The 26,459-nt window shown below is 46.3% G+C and overlaps 1 protein-coding gene across 4 annotated transcripts in view; it reads right to left on the reverse strand.

Annotated features, from left to right (window-relative positions):
• The window catches only part of DTWD2 (DTW domain containing 2), a 663,780-nt gene that overhangs the window by 277,862 nt on the left and 359,459 nt on the right, over positions 1-26,459 (reverse strand). The window lies entirely within an intron of this gene.

Below are 26,459 nucleotides of genomic sequence, written 5' to 3' on the forward strand. Positions count from 1 at the left end.
GCAGCCTCAGACGGCTGAACCACCATGGTTGGTGGTGAGGGCTCCGAATGAGTCCCAGCACCAGGACTCCTGTTCTTCCTCCCTGTGGTTGCAGGCCCCTTGCCCTTCCTTTCAGGAGCCGGGGATTGCCCCTTGCCCTTCCCTCCTGCAGCTGGTGGGGCCTCCTTGCCCTTTCTAGATGCTGCTGGTGGTGCCTCCTTGCCCTTCCCTGTCGCTGCTGGTGGTGCCTCCTTGCCCTTCCTTGATGCACCTGGAGCAGGCACCCTGTCAGTGTTGCTGCATGGTGCCTGTGATCCCCTCTCACCTTCAGTAGCTGTAGACACTACTGTGGCCGTGGACTGGGTGGCTGAGGTGCTCGCTTGGGTTCTGACCACCCTGGGCCGACTTGAAGGACGGGGGATGGTAGGGAAGAGGTCTAGGGTGGAGAGGAAAAGCTTCTTAGGGACCTTGGGGTGGGAAGAGGGTGAAGGTTTGGGAGTGGAGGAAGAGGAAGTGGTTGTAGGAGGTGTCTGCTGTGTTTGGGTGCAGGTGCCTGGGCTGGATGCTGTTGTGAGGTGGGTGGCTGTTGGGTGTCTGAGTGCTTGTGTTTGTGTACTTTGGAAGGAGGGGGCACAGACACAGTGGAAGAGGACACAGGGGACGTGTGCATGGATGTGGGAGTGGTGACTGCCAGTGAGGGGTGTGTAGTGATAGGCGTGATGGTGGTAGTGGATGAGGATGTAGTGCATGCAGGTGTGAGTGTAGACGCTACTGGGAGGGAGGTGGACGAGGAGGAGGAGGGGGACACAATGGAGGCAGTGGATGTTGGTATATCAGCATCTGGATAGTGTTTGTGTGAGTGCCTGTGGGATGATGTGTGGTGCTTGTGTATGCCTGTGCCACCCTTTTGTGCTGTCCTGGGTACATGCCAGTCTGCCTGTGTGATTGGGATAGGTTGGGGTTGAGGGGAATGGGATTGGGCAGAGGAAGTTGGAGGGGGGAGGCTAGAAACAGGGACAATGGCTGCCATCAGGGAGGAGGCCAGAGCCTGGATTGATCTCTGTTGGGCCGCCATGCTAGTGTGAATGCCCTCCAGGAATGCATTTGTTCGTTACAAATGCGCCGCCAGCCCCTGGATGGCATTCACAATGGTTGACTGCCCAACAGAGATGGATCGCAGGAGGTCAATAGCCTCCTCACTAAGGCAGCAGGGCTCACTGGGGCAGGGCCTGAGGTGCCTGGGGCGAAGGAGATGCCCACCCTCCTGGGTGAGTGGGCTCTTTCCGCCATATTCAAACAACTATGGACTGGATATGCCTATGTTGATTAAAAAAAAAATTGATTATGTGTATATTCAAGTTATATATAGTTCTTTAGAAAATATGTATCGCTACTATGCCATAACAATAAACTACACACACACTCTTTAAACCTGTTTAACTAAGTATATTTACTCATGGTTTAAATATGTATATGTATGTACATATATGTGTGCATATGTGTGTGTATTCATATGTGTGTGTATACATATATATATATATGTATATATATATATATATATATATGTATATATATATATATATATATATATATATATATATATACATATATATATATATATGTGTTATTCTATGCTTAACATGTTCATAGGTCACTGCATAACTCCTACATAAGTTGTTATACTAGATACGTATGAATCCCTGCTCTCATCTTATATCACACTTATCTACCCATCACCATATGTCATGTCTCTATCAATCTATCCTCCATTCCCACTCTGACTCATCCTAAATCCATTCTACTACTTTCATCTCCTAAATAACTCTGCTTAAGCTCGTCCATCCGCTTCCACATCTAACTCACCCAAACCTCACTTTACTACCATGATCTCCCAAACAACCCTACTATATTCTCCCTCATTTATCTCACCTTGCTACTATGATCTCCATAACCCATTCCACAGACTCTTCCCTCCTCCATCCCCCCTTTACTCATCCCAAGCCTAAATCCTATTGCCATAAACTCCTAATTAACACTTCTGGATTATTCCCTCCTCCACCCCTCCATTACTCCAGTCAATCTAACTAACAAACTCTCATATCCGCAGCTCAAATTAACTCATAAGAATACTAAAACTGTACTCATATTTCCCTATACTAACCCACCACAAATTTTTGGGGGGTTCCAGAGTAGCGTGCTACTCGCCGAAAAGCACTTTGACGCCTCGTCAGGGGTAGTAAGCGCTATATAAATACTATTACAATACAATACAATAAGGACAGGGTGACAAAAAAAAGGGGGGGGAGAGCCAAAGGATACCCTTGGTCAATGGCGGCAACAACACCACCGTTGGCGTACACGACACACAGACACAGGGAACAGCCCTATGCACTAGGCAATGCACTAACAGTCACAATGCTAGTCACCAGCCTATGGTCAGGGATCCCTAATGCCAACTGCAGCGTACCTGAGACCCACAGATACCTGCCCAGTAGTGGATGCCTACTAGCTTGGTTGGAGGAGGTGTACATCAGACCCTGCCCAACATGGGCCCTTCCCTGTAATGTCCGGCCTGGCCTAGGGGCACCCACAGGCCCACATCCCCCAACCGGATGCCACCCCACCACATGCAAGTAGTATACTGGGGCACTGTACTCACCCCCTTGTGGCTGCTGTGATGCCCCCAAGCACGCATCCAGCTCCAGATAGGCCACCACCAGTATGCGGGCCATCAGGGGGTTCAGGGTTCGACGGGCTCCCCTTCCTCACTGGGAGGCCATCCCCAGCTGGGCATCTGCCGTCTTTCGTGCCCAGCGTCTCAGGTCCTCCCACCGTTTGCGACAGTGGGTGCTCCGCCTGCCACAGACCCCCAGGGACCGCACGTCCTTGGTGATGGCACGCCATATACCCTTTTTTTGATGGGCGCTGACCTGCAGAGAATCAGTCAGACTGTCCTGCCTGTTACACTCATGGCCTACCATAGCCCTCACATCCCCTTAGGCACAGACATTGCCCACCATACATGTAGCACGCTGCCCAGGGCCCTTCCACCTACCCCCCACACACGAGGCCCTCACACACAGCACTCCATGCATTTATGCCCCATGCTCCGTGCTCACAGTGTACTCACCTGTTGGTCTGGAGGCCCGTACAGCATTCGGTACTGGGGTAGGACCCCATCCACCAGTCTCTCCAACTCCGTAGGGGTGAAGGCAGGGACCCTTTCCCCAGTGACACGAGCCATGGTCGGTTCCAGACACAGATCACAGTAGAACTTACAGTGTAGGTCCTCTCCTGTTGAAGGTCAGGTAGCAAGTGAGTGAACAGATAGAAAATGGTGGTCACGTCTGCAGCGGTGCGTACCATCACCACCGGCGTACATCACCTTTGGCCACAGTAACCCATAGGGCCCAATGGTATCCAATGAGGAGATGCACGGCGGTTCTCGACTGCCTCCTGCAACGGCGCACAACGGCAGCAGAATTACCTAATTTCCACATGTCCCTCCATACAGGACAGGCGGACGTAATTTCAGGGGGGGCAGGCCATGGCACCTAACTGCGTCACAATACACACAGGCACCATTTGGGCCTATACAACAATATACTGTTACAGTCACAACATGCAATGCAGTGTAGTGTTTGGAAATATGGAATACTGACCAGCTGCTCACTGTTTGCCCCCTAGATTACAACCGCTGCGGATGAATAGGAGATGGAGGCACCCCCCGTGTACAGGCCCCTGGTGGACTTGGCAACAATGGAGGACAGGCACATTATCCTCACCTATAGAGTGGACAGGGCCACAATCACAGAGCTGTGTGCCGAATTGGAGCCTGACCTGATATCTGCTATCCGTCACCCCACCGGGATCCCCCCTCTTGTGTAAGTGCTATCAGTGCTCCATTTCCTGGCGACTGGCTCCTTCCATGTGACAGTGGGCTTGGCAGCAGGAATGTCTCAGCCAATGTTCTCAATAGTGCTGACCAGAGTGTTGTCTGCCCAGATTAAACACATGCCTCACTATCGCTCCTGGTGTGTTGACTGCAGCCAACTACAGGTCATTCCTATGAATAAATTACTGTACAGTTGTATTGCCGTGTTTAAAGCTTGTTAAACAAATACATATTTCAATCATTTGACAGACTCCATACTTGTATTTATTCAAATGGTGTTTATTTAAGTGCTATTAAGTAGAGGGGGTGTGCAATGGGCTGGGGTGATGGTGGAGGAATGTCCAGGATAGAGTCCAGTCTATTGGTAGCACAGGTGCATTGTCCAAGGGGGCATAAGAAGTGGAGCAATGGCAGTTCAAGGTGGACATGGTGACAGAGTGGGACACAAGGGTGACAATCAGGAGAGTTTTATTTCCTGGCGGGGTCTTGGCAATAGTCTCTGGCTTCTGCCTGGATCGCAGGGACCGTTTGAGGGGTGGTTCTCCTTCTGCAGGGGGTGGGATGCTGGTGGCCTGTTGTTCTTGTGGCGGGACCTCCTGTCCACTAGCGGCAGGCTCTTCATCGGTTTGGCTAGTGTCAGGGGCTCGGTGTTGTGCCACTGCCTCCCTCATGGTGTTGGCCATGTCTGCCAGCACCCCTGCAATGGTGACCAGGGTGGTGTTGATGTCCTTAAAGTCCTCCCTGATCCCCAGTTGCCCACTGCTACTGACTCCAGGTCCATGATCGTCTTGTTTGTGGGGTGGCCTGCGGTCCCTGTAGTGATGGGCACACTGCTGATTGACGTGTCCTGGGGACAGAGGTATGGGCCCGCTGAGTGGGTACTGTGCTGGTGTTTCCTGAGGGGGGAGGAGGCTCTGTGGTGGTGTGGGACTGTGCTTGGGTTAGCGACTGTCTGGAGATCCCTCATGGGCCAGGTTGGTCATCCAGATCAAGGCGTCCAGAGCTGCTGTCATCACTGTGGGAGTCTTCTTGGGGGGTGGTGGGGGAAGGATGTTGCTGGCACCTCTTCTCTGCTGACGTTGGGTGGGGGACCTGTGGGGATGTAAATGCAGTGTTATTGTTTCAGTGTGTGTCATCTTGTGCATGGGTGTGTTGCACTCTATGGTTCCTATTGCCCTGTCAGCTTTGCCTTGTCTAAGTATTTTGTGGGCTAGGTGATTCTCTCTAGTATGCATGCTTTAGTGATGGGTGTCCATGCAGTTCTGTGATTGGGCGGGGAGGGTTGTGATGGTGGGGTGTGTGTGAGGTGATGGAGTGATGGAGTGAGGGTAAGGGTAGGGGCTTGTGATGGCATGCAGGTATGGGGTGATAGTAATAGAGTTGACTTACCAGAGTCCAGTCCTCCTCCTACTCCTGCCAGGCCCTCAGGATGCATGATTGCCAAGACTTACTCCTCCCATGTTGTTAGTTGTGGGGGAGAAGGTGGGAGTCCACCGCCAGTCCTCTGTCCAGCTATTTGGTGTCTTGCTGCTGTGGAATGCACCTTCCTCCATAGGTCGTTCCACCTCTTCCTGATGTCATCCCTTGTTCTGGGGTGTTGTTCCACGGTGTTGACTCTGTCCATGATTCTCCGCCATAGCTCCATTTTCCTTGTAATGGATGTCTGCTGCACCTTAGCTCCTCCTCTGAGAAACTGGGGTGTTGTTGTGGTGCCATGGGTGTAGTGTGAGTGGTGTGGGTGAGGGTTTGTGGGGTGATGTGTTGGGGTGTGTGATGTAAGGTGCGTGGATGGTGTATAAGTGATGGTGCTGTGTGGCTGTGGTCTTGTCTGTGGTCTTGCTATCTCCCTTGTGGCAATTATTTTTAGTGGTAAAGGGTTGTGGGTAATGTGGGTGTGTGTTTTATAGTGGTGTGGGTGTGGTGTGGGTATGGGTGTCAGGTGTGTGTAGTTTTAACTGTCCAATGTGTTGTTGTTTTGTATGAGTGTGTGTATTTTGAGTGTGGCGGTATGTAGCACCAATGGTTTACGTCACTAAATGTCCGCTGCAGTGATTCGTGGGTCATAATGCTGTGGGCGTAGTTCTGTTGTTGTAACGATGTGGGTTTTGCTACCGCAAGTTTATCACTGACCTTTGGGCTGGCGGACTTGTGTGTGTGGCTGTATAGTGATGGATTGCTATGTGTGGGTCATAATATGGGTGCAGTAATCCGCTGTGGTGGCGGTATGTTGGCGGCAGTCAGCATGGCAGTAAGCGGTGCTTACCGCCAATGTCATAATGAGGGCCATAGTGCACTAAAATGTGGCAACATTTGGCATCAGACTAAGAGTTCCTTGACCTTAACTAGTACTTAGATGAGCTTGTGAAACCTTGATACAAAAGAGACTTTCAAGCACTGAAACAACAAACAGCCTTAAAGTGGAGAGGTATCACCTACTGTATGCCTATCATACTGAAATGAGAAGTCAGGAAACCCTATGTTCCTCCAAATCAGAGGAAACCAGGCACCCTCTCCACATATCTTTTTGTGATGGAAGATAAATGTAAACAAACAAAGGTCACTTAACACAGCACGTTTTGGGAATCATTCAACACAACATCTTAAAGAGACAGCTAATTAGGCAGATAGACTACAAAAATGATACTGAAAAGAAAGCGTTATAAGATCCAACAACACTGGATGACACAAGGCAAATGAGCCTTTATAAGATGCTTTGCTGATGAACCCTATATGGGAACCACACACTTACATTTCTGTAAAGTTTGGATCTGTATCAAGTTATCAATTCAATCAATGCTGTGGCCATGCTTTAATAAAACTAAAATAATGATTCTAATATTACACTATTGTTTTCATATAATGCATTAATTCCGATTTTACCACAATTTTTTAAAAGCTGCCTGCAACGTGTATGCCATTAATAGTCATAAGGATTCTTGGGAATTTATTACTATTTAAGGCGTCAACAGAAATTTCTTATTTGCTAATTTGCCCATGTATGTGTCAAAATACCCCACTCGAGTGAGATCATAATTTATACCTAAAGTGGGTTGGTCTCGAGACATCCAACAATGTTTATATGAGAGAAGCATTTATTTTATCTATTTGAGTCTCACTTGTAATCCAGTTACATCAGAAACTGGCCATTTGTCAAATAACGAGAGTTATTACACAGAAATCGAAAACCAAATACCTATGTATCTGGAATAGGGAGACACCCTCGAGTACAGTAAAGTTCCTTTAATCCGCAACATATGAGATAAATATTAAACCATTCCTCAACAGAGACCCAGGTTACAGGAAGCATGGTTAAAGGCATCAGGATTTTAAAATGCTCTATGCGTGGGATGTCAGAAAAGCACCCATCAAACCCCGGGGCTTGAATTAAACAAATTACATAACATCTATCAGTTATTTTCCAACACATCTGCCTAGGGAAAATATTAGTAGGATGCGTTGCAATAACAATGGCATGCCACAGGCTTATGTAAAACAGGCATTCGACTACTCAATTATTGAAATTAATCATTTCTTTACAGGGCACTACTCTAAAAACGAAAGGTCGTTTTTTCAACGTAGATGGCAGGTTCTTAATTTATTCAGGGGTAAAACAGGCTTGGCATTAACTAAATTATTATCAACACTGACAGGAAATGCATTCCCACCCATTAACAAAGGAAAACACTAAATATGTATGACATTGTATAAATTACACATTGCATATACATAATGCTATGTGCGCACAAGCACACAAGGAGTGCCATATATCAACTCTATATCTCAGAAGTCAGTTTCTGTTAAACAAAGGGGATTTTGAGGAAGACCTTAGAACAGGATTCTCAAGATTAAATTACAGATCAACAACCTTGATTTTCTAACTAATTAAGTTTGTCCTTGTGCCTCTTTAAACTTTCTTATAAAGACAATACAGCTTTTTTTAGCGCGTAAAAAAACTGAAACTACAGTGATAGGCAAATAATGCATTTGGCAAGCGGTGCCACAACATGTTAAGGACAGTATTTCAAGCATACATATCAATAATTCACTTTAAAATAACAGATTTGTAACATATATAGTTGACATTTACAGCAGTTTGAAAAGTTCCACAGTCCCCCAGAACATCAAACAAAGGAAGGGCTCAAAGGTCAGAACTTTTGCTCTGTTTCCCTCTACAAACAGCTAAAGCACCTTTATAATGATTTTATTCCACTGACCTGGTGCACTTTCAGGACCTACTACGTTTTTCAACTTCTACTAACTCAATGACGTTTAACCTATACGGTTTCGTAAAGGTCCTTTATTTCCCTACCAATCAACCTTGCCCATGCCTTACTACCAATTGATCTCTCTACCCAGCCCTCTCGCAACACTCCTAGTGCACTTTTCTCTCCCATCCAACCAACCCAAGTGAAGTTCCTTTTTTCCTCCTGGACAATTTCTCTGAATATTTATCGAGACCTTACTAATACCCTCTGCTGCATTATGCCAAGGCAACAACCTGTGGTGTCATTAGTTTGCCTTCTGGACCAATGTGACAGACCTATCCCAAGACCATGTTCTCCTGTTCTGCTGCCACATCAGTCAGCTGAGACAATGGCTAGGCCACTCACTGGAAAAAAAACTAAACCGTAGCCAACTAATATAAGGAAACTGAGTAAACTGCTTTGTCATCTCCATCTTCCAGAGGCGTTTGGAGTGTTACACCCCTCTAATAAATGTATTCTCTGATAAATAGTTGGGTAAAGGTGCGTTCAGTCAGGTATCGTAAGATGTCTGTCGGATTTCACAATAACTTTTTATATACACAGACAAAAATGCACACATACAAGCAGACAAAAATGCACGCACACACACTCCCTCTGTTTTACGAGTCCTCAAAAATGTTGGTTATTTTACAAAATATTGTGTTTTTTCTCTTAGTACTCCTACCAATCTGCATTCTGCTGCCCTTTAGGTCCCTCTCATGCACCCTGCTTGTCAATGTATTTTAACATTATATGCCAGCTGAATTGTTGGAAAATTTGAATCTCATCCCCCCACAAAACCTACTGATCAAGCTACACCCCAGCCATCATTCTCTCATTATGTACAGTCAACAAAGGTGAAACTGCTTCCAACATCACACTGGTTGCCAAACTACTGAGAGAGATCACGCAAAAAAAAAAAAATTTTGGGGATTCGCTAAAATACTTTTCCACCACAATCTTCCAATCACACAAGAGAAACCAGTAATCCTGCTCCTGCAGCAAAAACGACCAGAGGACCCATCAAAAGACATACACTTGGAGAAGTAACGTGCAGTAAAAAATCTGAAAATACAAAGTCATAATGCCATCCCCTCTCTATCAAGCCTACTGGAGGAAACATTAAAGCATCACAAAAGAATGTAGCTCAAGAGTGATTGGAACAAGTCCAGAGGGCTGCCTACTGCCTCTGCAACAGGAGCAATCACCTATCTCACTCAAACACAAATAACCAGATTTCTCACCACGTGCCCAGCGATACTGAAGTCATTTATCTTGCTCGCTTATAAAACCAGATCAGTGCGACAGAAATAACATCTTCGACCTGCTAGCTGAACTCAACATGGAATGTCTCTATCACTGAAACTTTAAGTGAAAATGCTTCTCCCACACTCCATAAGGCATACTGTCTACCGGGGGCGGCTCCTCCATTAAGGCGGAGGAGCGTCGCCCCCCGCCAGCACCAGCAGCTGCAAACCTTTTACCAAAAAATGATAATAAATAGTGTTTATTATCATTTTTTGGTAAAAGGGACGGTGCAACAGGCTGTGATGAGCACTGAGGGGGAGTGCACAGCATTCTCCCTCAGTGCGCATGTATGCTTGGCCAGACGTCTTGGGCCGGCCAAACACACATGCGCAGTAGGCTCTATCCAGCCCAGCAACACAGTTGCCGGGCTGCAGAGAGCCTGCACAGGCTCCCAGTCGGCCTGGGAGTGCCCTGGCTGGGTGCTCCCAGCCAATCCTGACGCTACTTTGAGCAGCGTCAGGATTGGCTGCAGGGCAGGCTGGGAGACTGTGCCTGCATGCAGCAGAGGAGCGGAGCAGCAGTAAGCTTTTTGTTTTATTTTACTTTATTTTTTTTATTAAATTGTTCTCCCTCCCACACCCAACCCCCTGTGTGCCACACCAGGCCTGCGTGAGCGCAGCAAGCCACGACTGCCGTCTACAGAACTCGACCAAACCAGAAGAAAAGGGGAAGGCCATTGACGCCTCACAAATATACTCATCTCCACTGTTAATAGATACACAGCATTGGAATGCAAACCTTTAATTGTCTGCTCCTCCTTATTTCCTAATCTATCCACGTTCACCACACAATTCAGTTTTTGCAGATGTCTAATGGGATCAATAATAGATATTGTAGTGCACTCTCTGGATCTCTGTCTCTTAGGGTATTGCAGTATCTAGTAAAACAAACCGGTGTTACGATAGACCTTAAACATAATCACTAATGTTACCATCATTTCGCCATTGGCTCTAGCCACTTAGCAGACCACTCCCTAGGTACTATTTTCAATTAAAGGGGATTGACCTATTTCATGGAAAATAGGCCCATTGCGCGGATCAATCATTTTATAGTTCATTTCAATCTCAACCTTCCTAGAGCAACTCAATCATCAACAGACATCACCACAGCCATATTCTACTAGACCCTGTATGAATCTTAACCTAAACTCCTTTCATGTAAAATTCACCAAGCAAAAAATCAGACTACAAACCTGGAGAAGCGCAAATCTGTATTTGGGAGGAGGCCGTTGATTCCGATGGAGTCGACGTTCTACTCCTACTCAAATGGTCACCAATATTCATCACCTTAGATTACCATACTCTAGCTGAAAGGCTATATTATACAAGTATGCAGGCGATAGCTCATAACTGGTAAATTCCCACTGCAAATATAGATCACAAACGTTTCATCCTTCACCTGAAATGTGGTTGTCTCACAGGACTCAAAAATCACCCCACTACTTTTCAATGTATACTTTTCACCTCTTTCTTATCTGGGTAACTCTTTAAAGCTTACCTGCTACAACTATGCTGATAATGCTCAGATCATCCTGAAAGTCAAAAAGAACAGTGGAAGTCAAGTCTTCAAAACTAAGAGAATGCTAACTAACAGTGGAACCATGGATGGTAAAAAATGAGCTTAAATTTAACAAATGTAACAAATCTACCTTTTATGCACGATCACTTTTCACCTTTTGGTTAACCATACTTTTTTTGCTGGATTTCGAAATCTGTGCATTGTAACCCAGCTAATCAGTGGAAAATGCATGTTTCCCCCTTTAAACATGGTTGAATTGGCATACTTCTTTATTTTATTTTGTTATTCTTTATTGAACGTTTGCACAGTATAAAATATTATAACAGTATGGCTCATTTGACACTGATACATACATTGTAACCAATCGAGGAAAACCCCTTACAGAAGAGGATATTGTATTTCAGCAACCCCTGGGGTCCGGCACCTTCCTCTCAAAATCGAGCGAGCCTGCACTAGAATCTACTCTGACATAAACTGTGTATAAACTGTTATCTAACCATATAACATCTATAATACTAAGAAGGAATAGTAGACAATCTGCATTAGTACTTTTTTCCCCATGGCCCTGGGATGTGCCAGTGGGTGGTGTAGTACAGGGGTAACCCCCCGGCAAATAATAAGACAAATTGGGTGTTACCATACACCTCAGTACCCCACTCCGTCACATCACAACGTAGCCTAAACGCTAAGGGTTCCATCGCCAAGGCTAAGAGAAGTGACAAAAAGGGGCATTTTTATGGGCAGGCAGTCAGATACCACATTCCCAGTTCGGACACACACAACATACTGTGAATACAGTAGATGCACCCAGGACAGAAATACCGGCCCCAGTCCCAGTCCCATCCTCTTCAGCACAGAGGTATTCACAGTTGAGCACGTCAAAGCTTTTTTAATATCTAATGCTACCAAAGCAGCCTCCAGGTCCGTATCTGCCACAGAATGTAGTACATGCCACAGTCTCTGCAAGTTCATCTGCGTCCTATTACCAAGCATAAAACCACACTGACCCTTGTGTACGAGGTGGGGCACCACTCCCCGCAATCTAATCGCAAGAACCTTCGCCAGGACCTTGTCAACTTTTAACAGAGACAGAGGCCTGTATGAACCAGGGTTTGATGAATTCCTACCCGGCATAGGGAGCATGACAATCTGGGCCTCCATCATGGAGACTGTCTCGACTCCTAGAGAGTCTCCAGTAGACAGGGAACCAATAGTTCAGAAAATGCTTGGTAACATTCCACTAGGAGCCTGTCTGGGCCTGGCACCCAGCATCTCACCATACCCCGAAGTGCCTCCAGTTCCTTCACCTGGAGCTCTTCCTCCAGCTCCCTCCCCTGCGCTTCCGTAAAACGGAGACGCACCAAACTATCCAGGAAAAGCCCAGCATCCACCAGCTGCTCCTGCGTCCCCTCAGTCTACACCTCTGACAGATGCTCTCTCAGGAGAGGGTTAATGCATGTCTGCGTCCTAGCCAAGGTTCCGTCTTATTGATGGTATTCATGTTGGACAGCAATCCAGCCTGTCCCAGATCTCCCCTGCCTTCCTCTGGGCCTTTAACAATGCTTCCTGCCCCTCTCCCACAATGTGTGCCTCCTGCTGGAAGTTGGCTAACAACCTCCTCCCCAGCCAACTCCGCCTTGAGGTGCCAACACATACCGCTGATCCTAGACATGCACTCCCCGAGCATCACTACTTTCAGGGCATCCCTTCCACCTATCCCTACACCGTTGCAGACCAATTAGTCTCAAAGTAGCCAACCATCACTTTTCGGAGTTCCTTGTGGAACTGGACATCCCCCAGCGTCTCCGGGTGAGGGCATCAAAAGGGCACAACTGCACTTTCTGTACCTCACCCTCCATCAAATATATCTCATGCAGCATAGCGATATACACGCCCTAGCTCCACCCATGCCCCATGATATGCAAGGCCTAGCTCCACCCATGTCCCACTTCAGAAGCAGCAGTGTGTGGTCTGAGAAGAATCTACCCAGAATATGCACATCGGCCACTGTGGCAGTGAACTCCTCCGACACCAGAAACCGATCAAAGCGGCTATACGCTTCACGTGCCTGTGCATAGCACATGAACTCCCTGACCCCTGGATGCATCTCATACAAGACAGTCTTACAGTGTATTCACTCCATTACGGCCCTCAATGCAGTCAACATACGGGGCTTTGTGTGGGGCCGGGAAGGGTATCTATCCAGCTGCCAATACAGAACACAATTAAAATCGCCCGCCCATAGGAGGGGGATCCCAACATAATGGAGCAGCTCTCACTGTATCTCAAGGCTGAATCCCCCCTCATCACCACTATCTGGCGAGTATACATTCAATAGACATACCTCCACATCATCCAGTAGGCCATACAGTAAAAGATACCTCCCTTCGATGTCAGCTTTAAATCCACGGAGTTGGAAGGGGAACTGAGGGGCAACCCAGAAAAGAACTCCCCTGACACAGTTAGAGTATGTGGTGGAGTACAGTTGCCCTCTCCACTTCCTTTGCGCTTTTCATACCTCACCCTCCATCAGATGTGTCTCCTGCAGTACAGAGATATCCGCACCCTGCTGACGGTGGTATGTCTGTATTCTGTATCGATTAATGTATGAGTTGAGCCCTAAGACATTCTACGCCACCAATCTAATATGTGCATTCATATTGCCTCAGTCCATACGCAACTATCCCTACCTACCCCTCGCCCCCAACTCACCAGTCTGCCACAGTAACAACAACCACATTGCTGTACACCAAATTCTAATATAACACTTCATCCCACCCTCTGGGTAAACACAGAAAGAAACAACTTGTGTCTCCCCAAACATCTCAACCCCACTATTCCTACCTCTTTAACAAATCCTCAGTCCTGCTTGTCGTAACGTAGGTCTGGGAGGTTCCAGAGCTTGCACTCAGCTAGCAGTCTTGATCAAGGGAGAACTATGCTCAGTGCCAACCACAGAAGCAGCTGTCTCAGAGAGCATCAAACACCAAGTCTACGTCCACCAGTACACTCAACAAACCTGCAAAAACGAAACACTCAACTATGTAAACACAGTGCCACAGCACATATTCACCCCATACTGTACACATCCAGCACCAGTAACTCAAAACTACGGAGGGAGCGGCCTTCCCACATTACTCAGTGCACGCTGCTCTGCTGCACACCCACTAAGAAATTTCTCGCATAACATACACCATGATGCTTCTTGCATAACATACTAGCCAAACCACCAATCTGTGAAAGAGAGACTCCCAGCGGACCTCCAGGCCCTACATCCCACAGGGACAGTTCATGACGCTGACCACTCGGAAAATGTCAAAACAGTGTTCAACCAGTGTAGAGGGGTACCACTGTCACCTCAGGTCATCTGTATGTCAGGTCTCTCCCAGTTCCAGGGTTTCCTCTACCATATATGTTACACTCACATCAGAGTTGGTGGCAGTCACCGCTCCCACTAGTGCTCTTGCATCCTTTCTCTCTGACCGCTGTCGCTCCAGATCCAATGTGCCATTCTCATGGACCACTACCCGGAGGAAACACTGAGAGACCCAACCCGCTGCCTGCGTCTCCCTACCAATCCTGAGCGATGTGTGCCCTGGGTCCAGCCTCTCAAGCCCCTGAGTACTAGCACTGGGATCTGTCCATCTCCTTGTATCTCCAGCCAATCCTACACTGCCACTGGTATAGTGAAGAATGTGTGCTGTCATCATGGACTATTTTCAATGTCACAGGGTAGAGTAGCATATTCAAGACATTGTGGGTGAAGATAAGGGCAATCTATTCTTTCTAAATGAAACATGGATGTCCAGGAGCTCAGCGCCTGATGTTGCTTTGGCCACCCGTCGACTTCTCTATATAACATCTTAACAGAGGGGAGGAATATGGGGGTGGTATCGCAATTATTGTAAACAGTCACTCAGCTGCTTTACTTTTGACACAAAGGAGCTTCTAAAGGCAGAGTCTATGGGCTTTTACTCAAATTGTCCGCCAATAAAACTGGTAGGTGTACTGAATCATTGTCCTCCTGGGCATGCAAGGGAGTTTTTATCCTTCCTGGAAGAGTTCCTTTCGCAGTACATGTGGAAATACTTGAACTTTTTTGCTCTTGGAGATCTCAATATTCATGTGGATGAATCTTATGACCAGTTTGGTCAATTGCTTTTGGAGTTGATGGCCTTGTCGTACATGGTGCAGTTTGTAACTCAGCCCACTCACATCGCTGGTCACACCTTAGATACTATATTTTTGAATACCCAAGTCTCAGTACTTTATATTAATTCCCTGACATGTTCTGATCATGCTCTTATCCACTTCCAGTAGATTCTGGCCCAAGGGGGGTGCAAGTTTTGTTCCTCTGTATCTTTTTGTAGTTGGCCCACTGCCTCCTCTATGGAGTTCAGTCTTGCCCTGAGCAAACACGCTCTGTCTATCCGTCGGCTAACCATTCTGCACCTATTAAATAGCACTGTAAGAAGTTGGAAAGGGTTTGAAGGTGCCACTACATTTCCAATGATAAAGCACTTTATAAGCAGGCTGCGAATACTTACCATTGCGCACTCAAGAACTCTCAATCTGACTTCTTCACCGGTCAGATTGACAAGTCCTAAAATAAGTCCGAAGAATTATTTAAAATTGTTATTAAGTTCATAAAATCAGAAACTTTGCTTCAGCCTTTAACACCTTCTTTTAGATTATGTACACAGTTGTCTGTTTTTTTTTCTTACATAAATGTCTTACCTCCCACGAACTAGGGTCTGCTGAGGACTAGTGATCCCATGGCAATGCAGGCAGAACTAATGCTCTCTTGTAGCCATGTGTAACAGTAATTTGCTTTGATCTCACTTCAGGAGTCTACTCAGGACTCGAGGGCTTCTAAATCAGGGTCTCCAGGTGACCCTTGTCCCCCTCATATTCTTGTTGTCAACTGTACAGCCATCAATCCGGTACTAAACCAGCTTTTAAACCAGTCAATTAGTTTGGCCACAGGGCCTAGTAGCAGGAAGTAGGTCAAGATGATTCCTTATCCACAGTAAAGAAGACCAATCTGGCAAATGTTGTTTCTCTCTGTTGCCATCTTTTACAAACATTTTGGAGAAGTTGATAAACAAACCACTTTCTGCTTTTCATGAACAAAATGCTCTTCTTCACCCTATGCAATTGGGCTTCTGTCCGGGCTTTAGTTCAGAAACCACATTGCTAGGAGTCTCAGATGCAATAAGGCTAGCAGTGGATCAAGGGAAGCAGGTAGCTCTGAATCTCCTTGATCTAGCAGCAGCCAATGACATGGTCTCACATGCTACATTTCTGCAGCCATTGGCTTGGCTCTGCTCCTTCCTGACTAATGGATCAAGGTCAGTTTGGATGGCCCCATATGCCTCTGTTTCTAAACAAATGCACTATGGGGTCACTCAGGGGTCAGCTTTAAGTCCCACATTGTTTAATGTGTACATGACCCCCTTGGTTACCCTTATAGAACCTTTCGGAGTACAAACTACATCTTATGCAGACATACACAGTTGCTGCTTACTCTTGATAAAATGTCTCACAATGCACTGGATAACTTCCATGTATGCTTGACCTCTGCATTTCTGTGGATGTGCAACAGTAGCCTCCAACGCAGTACTAATAAGACAGAAATTCTGCTCTTTGGGGCCCTCCGCCTAGTTGTAACAATGACTTTTGGCCTAGGGAGCTGCCCGCCCCCACACTAAGGTAGAGCACCAATCTTGAGGTTAAATTTAACACTGCGGCTTCCTTTGCCCCTCAGGTGGCAGGGGTAAAAGGCACTTGTTTTAGCCTGTTAAAAATGTTGAAAAACGTTCTTTACCTCCTTCCCCTCCGGCAGAAGAAGACGGTGATCAAGACCTTAATCACATCAAGGATTGTGCCAACTCCCTATACTTTTGACCTTCCTGCTTACCCCATGAAGAGACTACAGCTGGTGCAGAAAGCTGCTGCCAGGCTCTAATTGCACCTTCCCAGGAAAGTCCATATTCAACCAGCCTAAAAGAACTTCACTGGTTACTATAAAAGAACCTGTGGGATTTAAAGCTTTTGTCCTGGCACACAGAGCTTTCTACCTTGAAGACCCTCAGTATTTGTCCAACAAATTCACACCTTTTCAACCAACACGGTCTTAGTTCATTCAACGCTTTGTTGGTAGCCACACCACACTTCAGATGAAAAAAGTGGGGCGATAGTTCCTCCTATCTGACCACCATGGAGTGGAATGCCCTTCCCCTTCAGATCCGCTCTTCTAGAGACATTGTGACCTTTAAAAGGCTTCTCAAGACCTGGCTCTTCAATTCTGTTTTCTAGTTGCACTGTTATTCAGGGAACAGACTTGCTATTTAGCACCGGGAAACTCTTCAGAGTAGCTGTCACGCTCTATAAATCCCTAAATAATAATAGCAAGTAATGCAGTCCTATTGCATTAAGCTTTTGCTGTACTCCCCCCCAAAAGTCAGTCGCATTTGCTGCCACTGTTGTGTGAAATCCAGGAAAATGCGGATCACATAATTTTTTTGCTGCAGGATCCCTGCCTGTCAGACCGCCTGCAGGATGGCATCTCTGTCGCTATAGTTGAGGATTTTTTTGATATACAATTGTGGAGGCGCCCCTGCAGATGGCCTCGATTCCAGGTTGCTATGTGCCCTCTTATCACTAAAAAGGACGATAGCTAAGCAGACGAGGTTGTAGATGTTACACAGCACCCAAGGAAAAGTTTGTGGGTGTCCCTATGCACCATCCAGAAAGCTAACAAACCAGAGATTGCAGCGCCTGGACCGTCCGTCCGCATCCGTTTAGCCCGCAAGGCAGCAACTTCCTCCTGAAGTTAAGTCATATCTTGCTCAGTGGCCAGCGACTTCTCCGCAACCTTACGGCGATTCACCCATAGCAGGCTGGCATCTTGCAAAACAGCCTCAATCTTCGCTTGAACAGTCACACTTGATGGCTCAACAGCAGCCAATATCTGAGCACCTCTGGGGTCCTGTGGCTCCTGCAGGCCTCCCCCGATCTGCTGACGGGGTGGGAGGGATGACACCGCACTCGTCACCGGGGCCTTGAATTGGTCCAATTTGGTCTGCTGGGCTTTACACTTCAGTTTGTCTTTCTCCATCGTCTCCTCTTCGCCCAGAGGAGGGGAAAGCCAGGACCCCAACAATGTGGTCTCTCCACAGCCTGTCCAGAATCTGCCCCCGCTAGCCCCTCATTCGTGCTCCCAAGGGCTTCACAGCACTTACCAGCCTCTTCCCACGTGGCAGGCTCAGGCAGTTTGCACACTCAGCTAGACTTCTGATCCCAGCAGGGGGCGGAAGAACAAGGGTCCAGGTCACACCATCCACAGGGCAGAACATGGACATAAGACACCATCGACCAGTCTCCCAATGATCTCTCACCCCGACAGATCATCACCCCACAAAATCCCCCATCGTTCGGCTCACAGACGGGCCTGTCTCTCAGCTGGCCCCAACAGTGCTCACCACAACCAATGTCTAGGAGGGGGCCACCCCTCTGGCAGGACCCTGCCAAGCCGCTTGAAGGCACTTCCCTCCCTGGGGCGCACCCAGTCAGTTTCCAGCAGGGGACAGGAGGGATAGGAGAATGAGAGCACAGGATGGGCTGGCCCTGTCTGGCCCAGTTGCCGCACACTGTCTCCTGGAGCTAAACAGGGCGGGGACACAAGTTTCAGTCCGTTCTGCATCTCAACAGGTCTGCTATTAGGGTCTGCACAGGCATCAGTCGCACCCATTAGGAACTGCAGTCTCCGCTGCAGGGTCACTAAACCGTGGCTCTTTGTTCATGGAGGCTATCCAGCACCCTTAGTTTGCAGGCCGCACCCGCGGCTTCGTCTCCCACCTCTGGGCCTTGTCTGGCATCACTACTGTGCCGGTCCTTTTTTGCACCTCTGGGAGCAGCCATTGTTCAGCGCTCCAGTCAGCTGAACCACCTTCACCACAAAGTCAAATTAATTGCCTGTGAACTGCAGCACCTATTTTTCCATCCACTACATTGGCAATGCAAACATGGCTTCTGACCTACCCTGTGTAGCCTAAATGTAGTAGTGTAAAAACTGCAATTCGACCTCTCGAAAAGAACACCATTTGACATGTAAAAACATTCCTTGTAGATATTAATAAGTTAGTCCTATGTAGACTTTGTTGTCCACATCCTGCAAATTATGCTGGAGTGTCAAATCCTGTTTGGCAGGCGTGCTGGATTTACATATTGCATGGGGGCACACTTGAAAGGACGGGAACAAGATGGCAAGACAATTCTTGTTTATCCACTGTCTAGTTGTTGATCAACCCTGTTTTGTTCTACCAGACATGTGGGTTTATTGAGGGTACAGTGACGGCTTCAAACTGGTTTTCAGTGTTAGGTGTAGGGAGACACTAGGACTACGACAGTCACTCCCCATCCACACAAAAACCCAGCCCAAGTTCAGTGTAGGCGAAGGCGTTTGCCATCTAGAAAATGCCCAAAGTGGGTAGGGTTGGCCCAGGAACATTTACCCTATTGGTTGGGTCGTGTCCAGGACTAGTTAACCACCCACTAGCTAGTGCCAGGAATAAATATGCTATCTACAGTCACCCTCTTCAGAACACTTTCTGGACCTGAGGAAAAACAGAAGAGGATTAGGCCAGCTGTCTGTGACATGAGAGGAGCTTGGAAGGACTGACCTGCTCCCTCTTGTACCCACGAATAATATGTGGACTCCAAAGGCCGGAAGGCTGACCTCCTGGTAAAGCTACAGGCATGCTACAAGTGTCCTTTTCTACAAGTGCTAAGCTGACCTGTGACAAAAAGACTGGACTGGACCCTGTTGTTGGCCTCTGCCTGACACCCTGCGAGTCTCAAATTACCTCTCTTGAGATCCTGGAGGCTTTAGAAGTATACTCCTGTAGTGGATTGGGTCTCAAAGAACTAAGTCATAAGGTAAAACCTTTGACTAGAACGAACCTGGTCGGTCTACCAGACCCGTGCTCTATTGGGGTAAGCCTCAAAATGTGCCTAGATCCCAATCGACCACGACCACTGACTGTTATTGCCACTTTGTATTTCTTGGCGCCATTCCTACTTAAAATATTAAAAATTTATATCTCTGATTCCTTTATAGAATTTTTGTCGTTTTCATGTCATTTTGTTTATTAAATTTTACTCTGTTTTTCTGATTCAGTTTAGGATTTGTATTACTTTACCCTTTGTCTTTATTACTGTAGTGGTACTGCATAAATACTTTACACCTTTCCCTAAGTTAAGCCTATCTGCCCTGTGCCATAGCTCCCAGTAGGTTAAACGCAGGATAATTTAGTGACTTTAAACGGTTCACCCTGACAATAATTGTGATTGTTCCTTGAGGTGGGTAGTCATCCATCCCAAATAATAATCCAATTTCTAGAAAAATCCAAATCTTAAATATTCACCTGTGGATCGTGACAAACAATGACACTTACTCCTCCTGGCCTTTGGTGATGGGACCCGCACCAATCACATTGACTGACCTTGAGAAACCTTGGCGTGATCATGGATTCCACCTCCCCCAAAATCAAGTCACCAAAGTGAAGGTCTCATTCTATGCTTTGATTTGCTTTCCCTTTCTCAGGGCTTTCCCATAAGATAAACGCATCACTAGTACTAGTGATGTCACTTTTAGATTGCGCCAATTGCAGCTACATAGAAATTTACAGTCAACTAATCACGAAGCTACAATGTATCAAGAACAATGAATGGGACATTATCCATGGAATCAAGGTTCTACGCGAGCTATGAGCTGCATGGAGTATTTCCTTGAAAACATTCTTCGATATCCACAGGGTGCTGCAAAGGATAGGACAACCTTCATGCAATCCAAAGCCATACTGCACCAACAAAAAAACCTCAGCTTGAAACGCTCCTTGCCTAATGACCTACATTTTTCATAAATGCTACATAGGTGGAAGCGTCATAACTAACATGCAACTATGAAATAAACTCCCAAAGAGAACATGGACAACCAAAACCACCCAGAATAAAAAAAAAAAGACTTGGGTTTTCCAATAGTCAGGACCCAAGTAACACTTTAACTACAGTACAATTCAGGCAGGTTTTGGCTATGAAGCTCTTATCTGACCACACATTTGCTTGCATCTAACTCCTTGTGTAAGATACTTGTTCATGACGCTGCTCCAAGCCTGAAGCAGACACTCAAAGCTTAATGCACAACACTCAAGTTCTATCTCTAATAGAGGACACTGCAACTAACATCTTACCTTTTAATTCAGTATAAATCATAAAATTCCCATTCAGATAAATTCAAACTTATGTAAAATTAATATAAATTGATTTCTTGCAATCGAGGAAAATGTTTGCTTGACTACATGTGAATAGATTAGAAAAACAAAAACAATGCAGGACTACGCTACATGAATTCAAAAGCAACTCAATTCTGTAAACCATATGGTAAATATCTGATTTTGTGGGTTGTCAGCTATTTAAAAATGACAATATCCTTAACAAGGCTATTTTCTTGGCCATCCAGAACCACTAAAAATTCAGAGTTGTTCTGCTTTTCTGTAACCGGCACAACATTAATGGTGTGAAAAAAGTCAGTTTTTCTTGGGCACCCCAGTTTGCATTCTGATGTCTTCAGTATCTGATTGGCTTGGACTGCCATCTGAGGTGTACAGTTCATGGGAAGAGAGAGATATTTCTAGAATCTTGCACACTAGACAGGCACATCTACTGACTGTCCACACGTCAATTAGATGGATATCAGTGGAACCTCCATCTCTGCTCATTAAGTAAATCTGAAACTTCACAGATCAAGACTTGTTGGCTGCCTCTGTGATTTAGATGCATGGATGGTAGTTAACCAGCTAAAGCTCAATACCACAATGTAAGAAATCATGACTTGTGGACAATCAATCAATCAATCGGTGTATTTGTAAAGCACGGATTGTCACCCGCTAGGGTCTCAAGGTGCTGTGGGTGTGGGAGGTGGGGGGCAGTAAGTGAGTGGTTGTCGAAGAACAGAAGGGATCAGATGAAGAGCCAAGTTTTGAGGTCTTTTCTGAATAGCAATAGAGTGGGAGATCTTCTGAGGTGGATGGGAAGGGAGATCCAGGTCTTGGCGGCGTGGTGTGAGGTCCTTCCTCCGGCTGTGGCCTTCTGGATGCGAGGGATGGCGGAGAGGGCGAGGTCGGCGGGATGGAGGTGCCTGGTGGGCGTGTAGAAGTGGATTCTCCGGTTCAGGTACTCTGGTCCGGTGATGTGGAGAGCTTTGTATGTGTGCATGAAAAGTTTGAAGGTAATTCTCTTGTCCATTGGGAGCCCGTGTAGGTCTCTCAGTAGGGCAGAGGGGTGGCTGTGTTTGGGGGCGTTCTTGAAGAGACGGGTGGAGGCGTTCTGGATGCGTTGCAGTCTTTTCCGTATCTTGGTGGTGGTTCCGGTATAGAGTGCGTTGCCGTAGTCCAGGCGGCTGCTGCCTGGACTACGGCATGCCACGGGCATGGGTGACTGTTATTTTGGATTAGGTAGGGATCCATTTGAAGATTTTCCGGAGCATGCGCATGGTGTTGAAAGAGGCGGAGGAGACTGCGCTGACTTGACGGTTCATCGTCCCCATGCCCAGATGTGGGTTCGGTGCCCACTGTGCCACTGGATTCAAGCTAGTCTGGCTGATGAAGGGTGATACCCTGAAACCGGTCCCAGGATGCTTGTTTCTGGTCAAGGAGAACCTGGCCTAGCAGTTCGGGTTGGACTGTTCCCCTGAGGAACAGGGTCAAGACTGATTTGCATATGGCTGGGTCCAAACTGGGGTGGCACGGCGAGCAAAAGAATGATGGATTAAACCCAGATCTGTGACTGGGGGTGAGTTTTTGCATTATTTAGCACTCCATCCATCATCCTTTTGTGTTGCTAAAGTTGCCTTAAGTGGGAAGGCTATGCCCAGACGTGGGTCCCGTGCTCACTGTGCCACTGGATTCAAGCTAGCCTGGCTGATGAAGGGTGATACCCTTCAACGGTCCCAGGATGCTTGTTTCCGGTCCAGGGAGGACCTGGCCTAGCAGTTCGGGCTGGACTGTTCTCATGAGGAACAGGGTCAAGAATGATTTGCATATGGCTGGGTCCAAACTGGGGTGGCATGGTGAGGAAAAGAATGATGGATTAAATCCAAATCGGTGACTGGGGTTGAGTTTTTGCATTGTTTAGCACTCCGTCCATCATCCTTTTGTGTTGCCCAAGATAATTACACCAACCACTGACCTGGGAATAAAACCCAGAAAAATAACCCTTCCACCAATATAAGCACCAGTCATGAGCTAGGAAAAGTCCCACAGCTCATCATGCCAAGACGACAGGCACAGGCATTCTACCCAAATTGGGGAGCTCCAACCGATAAATCATCACAATGACCTCAATAGACAGAAGGAATACAATTATGTCTCTCTAATCAATAACAGAAGGACATACTGTCACTCTGCAGCTGAAGTCCCACAGTCTGCTTAACGACACATGGGACTCTAGCAATAGTCCCCATCATCCAATCTTAACAGACATAGCATTTTATATCTCGAATGCCCTCAACCTCTAACCACAGTTACTTTGTTATTTATAACAGTTCTCCCACCTCCAATTTAACACAGTCCATTTCACCATATAAAATCATATACCAATGTATTACCTGGTCCCTTATTGTCAATGGGAGAGGCATATAATGTATGAAAGACCTGCAGAACCTTGCTGGAAAAAAGATAGCACAGATATAGGCAGTGACAAGCCCACTTATATAACCACCCTATTGTAGCCATACAGGCCTGCTGAGACCAAAGAGATCTACCACAAATGGATGGCTACTGGAGAACACTAACACAGTTCACCTTGAGGAGCCAAACAGCCACGTACACTGAGCATTCTCATCCTATTATGAAAAAAAGAAGAAGAGAACAGTCAGTCTTAGTAAATCTCTTCAACTGATATCTTCAATCAACATCTCATACCAGCAAGAATATATTGGAGGTATATAACACAGATCTCTGATACCCTCTCGCTCTTTCTCAACAACTATACCTCTTGCATATCCATAAGATCACAGAATGGACGATCTCCTGTCACAATGAGCATAGAAGAAATTGCACTGAAAACATAAAATATATATTACCAACACATTTGAGAGGTCTGCAGAGCTAATAAGAGCTGCCAATATAACACATATTACAAAAATGTGAGTCTATTTCTTATACTTCCTCACTTGTTACAGGACCAAGTTCTGCATAACATACCCCATAAACATACCTTGGTGGTCATCAAGAACAACATCAAAACATTTCCCATGCAGGCTCAAAGAAAAGAAAATACTCTCCACACCTTATAGCAACATGGACTAGCGTGCTACCCGCATAAACAAACACCTCAGATAGAAGCAGTATGCAGTATACAAGTACCATAAATCTAATCTTCAGAGTTGAAGACAAGAATTTAACTAATCTCAGGAGCTAGAACCCGGTTTCTCTTAATCAGGGGAGCTAATGCAGGACTCTAGACTGAAGCAGTGACTGATGGGGCAGGGGCCATTCACAAGCACCCACAATTAGTGGGCGCAGGTTCTGTCTTTTGTTGTCCTGCCCCTACATGTCACTGGTCCTCTGTTTGTGTGTTCCTGCACCTCCTAGTTTCTGGGCTCCCGCCATGTGCTGCAGTGGAAAATGGTGCTGCCTGCTGCAGAAGGCTCTCAACTACTACAGAAAGCAGTACTCTACTGGGCCCTCAAAAACACCAGAATCCCAAAGGCCCTGGAATGACAAATGAGGCCTGAATAGTACCAGGACGCAGCTCACGAAATAAATTCCTGAATACCTCAGAAACATACCTGTTTGCTGCCTGAGTTAGAACCTGAACACCTACTACCCCACATTTGCATTTGCACAAGGGTAAGCAGCTGAAGGCAGATTCTGACCACAGAGTCTGTGACATAGTAAGAAGATCTTGAAAAAGAAATGAGGAGCATGCTTTGGTTCAGTTAAGACTTGGCACTGAGGGGAGCTCAGAACAAGAGAATTTGTGGGAGCTGTGACTGTGTGTTTTGCCCCTCCTTTATTCGGAAAACAAACACACTTAAAATCCTCTTTCTGCCATTAGTGTGTGCTATTAATTTGACTATCAACCACCATTGTGCCTTTACCATGCAGGCAACCATATATGTATATGTATGCTAGATTTACCAACAGCCTCTACCCCCAGGACAGCCTGTAATACTTCGCACAATTAATGTGAAACCCTGGATTAAGGGCAAAGACAAAATAATAAAAGTCAGACTGTAAAAGGCCAGACTTCAGTTACGTGGACTCTAACAAGGAAACCACCTGAAGTGTACCTGTTGAGATGCTAGAGGAATGGAGGACACAGCCTGTGCTGTTTCTAATCCTGATCTGGAACCTTAATGATCCAGTGCCACTTCATGTCGCCCTATTAGGTTAAACGCTACCAGGAGGTGGGCTGTGTGTCACTGATGCTTTGACATATATGGCGATGGGAAGGAGGACAAAAGAGACATGTCCAGTGGGGGTTTATGACATTTTTGTCTTATTGTCCTGCTGCATAAGCATGAGAAAAAGATGGATCAGATGGGACTCTTCAGAATATCGTGTATCCTGAGTGCTCAACTCCTCTGCCAATAGGGAGGAAGGAAACAATATATGACCAAGGTAGGGCCCACTGGTGGATTACTAAGTGTCAGCCACAATTAGGCCTGTGGTACCCAGCAGCAGGTAAACCACTGTGATGGCAAAGAATGTACTTCTGATATACCTGAACGTATTGTATTTGTGCATTTACTCTGATGTAATGAGTGGCCAAGAACGGTGAATCAAAGAAGTACCACCACAAAAGCTGCAGATCAAATGTTTTATAGGGAGCTAGTAATCCTGTGGAAATTCAGAAACGGGCTCTCTCTAGACAATGAGTGGAGTAACACAATCTGGCAAAATTCTTCCCATAAAAACAAATTTGGCGAAAGGTTATTTTACTCAGTTTTGAGCCACTCGTCCCTCCAGAACATAATTAGGCAAAAGAGACTTTTCATGAGAAAGTTGGACTCTATCAATGACTGTGTCATGATTGGTTCTAGTGTAGGGGATTTACCAGAGGCACGTGTGCAAGAAATAAATTTGAAGATGATGTTGGGCCCTTACATTCCTCCATCTGACTTCAATGTCTACTTTTCGCCTTGTTGTGTTACTTTCCCCTTAGATCAAATTTCCTGAACAAAATGTCCATTTTCTTTTGCTAGGCTCATGTGGCAAAAAGCTATTTCTACACTCCCCCATGCCACCACAAAATGCTTCTGAGGTACATTTTTCCTCACCCTGAATAGCAAGTACAGACCTTACACGCCTTCCCCACATAGTAAGTGCAGAAGCACTCAAACGACTTTTGTCTTAAACGTTTAATTTACCAGAGCACCGCAATCACCCTTTGAATTTAATGCATTAGTTTAGGAATTCACTTACATTTTTCTTTCCTTTGTTAAGCAC

The sequence above is a fragment of the Pleurodeles waltl genome, chromosome 1_1 (assembly GCF_031143425.1).
Source record: "Pleurodeles waltl isolate 20211129_DDA chromosome 1_1, aPleWal1.hap1.20221129, whole genome shotgun sequence".
NCBI lineage: Eukaryota > Metazoa > Chordata > Amphibia > Caudata > Salamandridae > Pleurodeles > Pleurodeles waltl.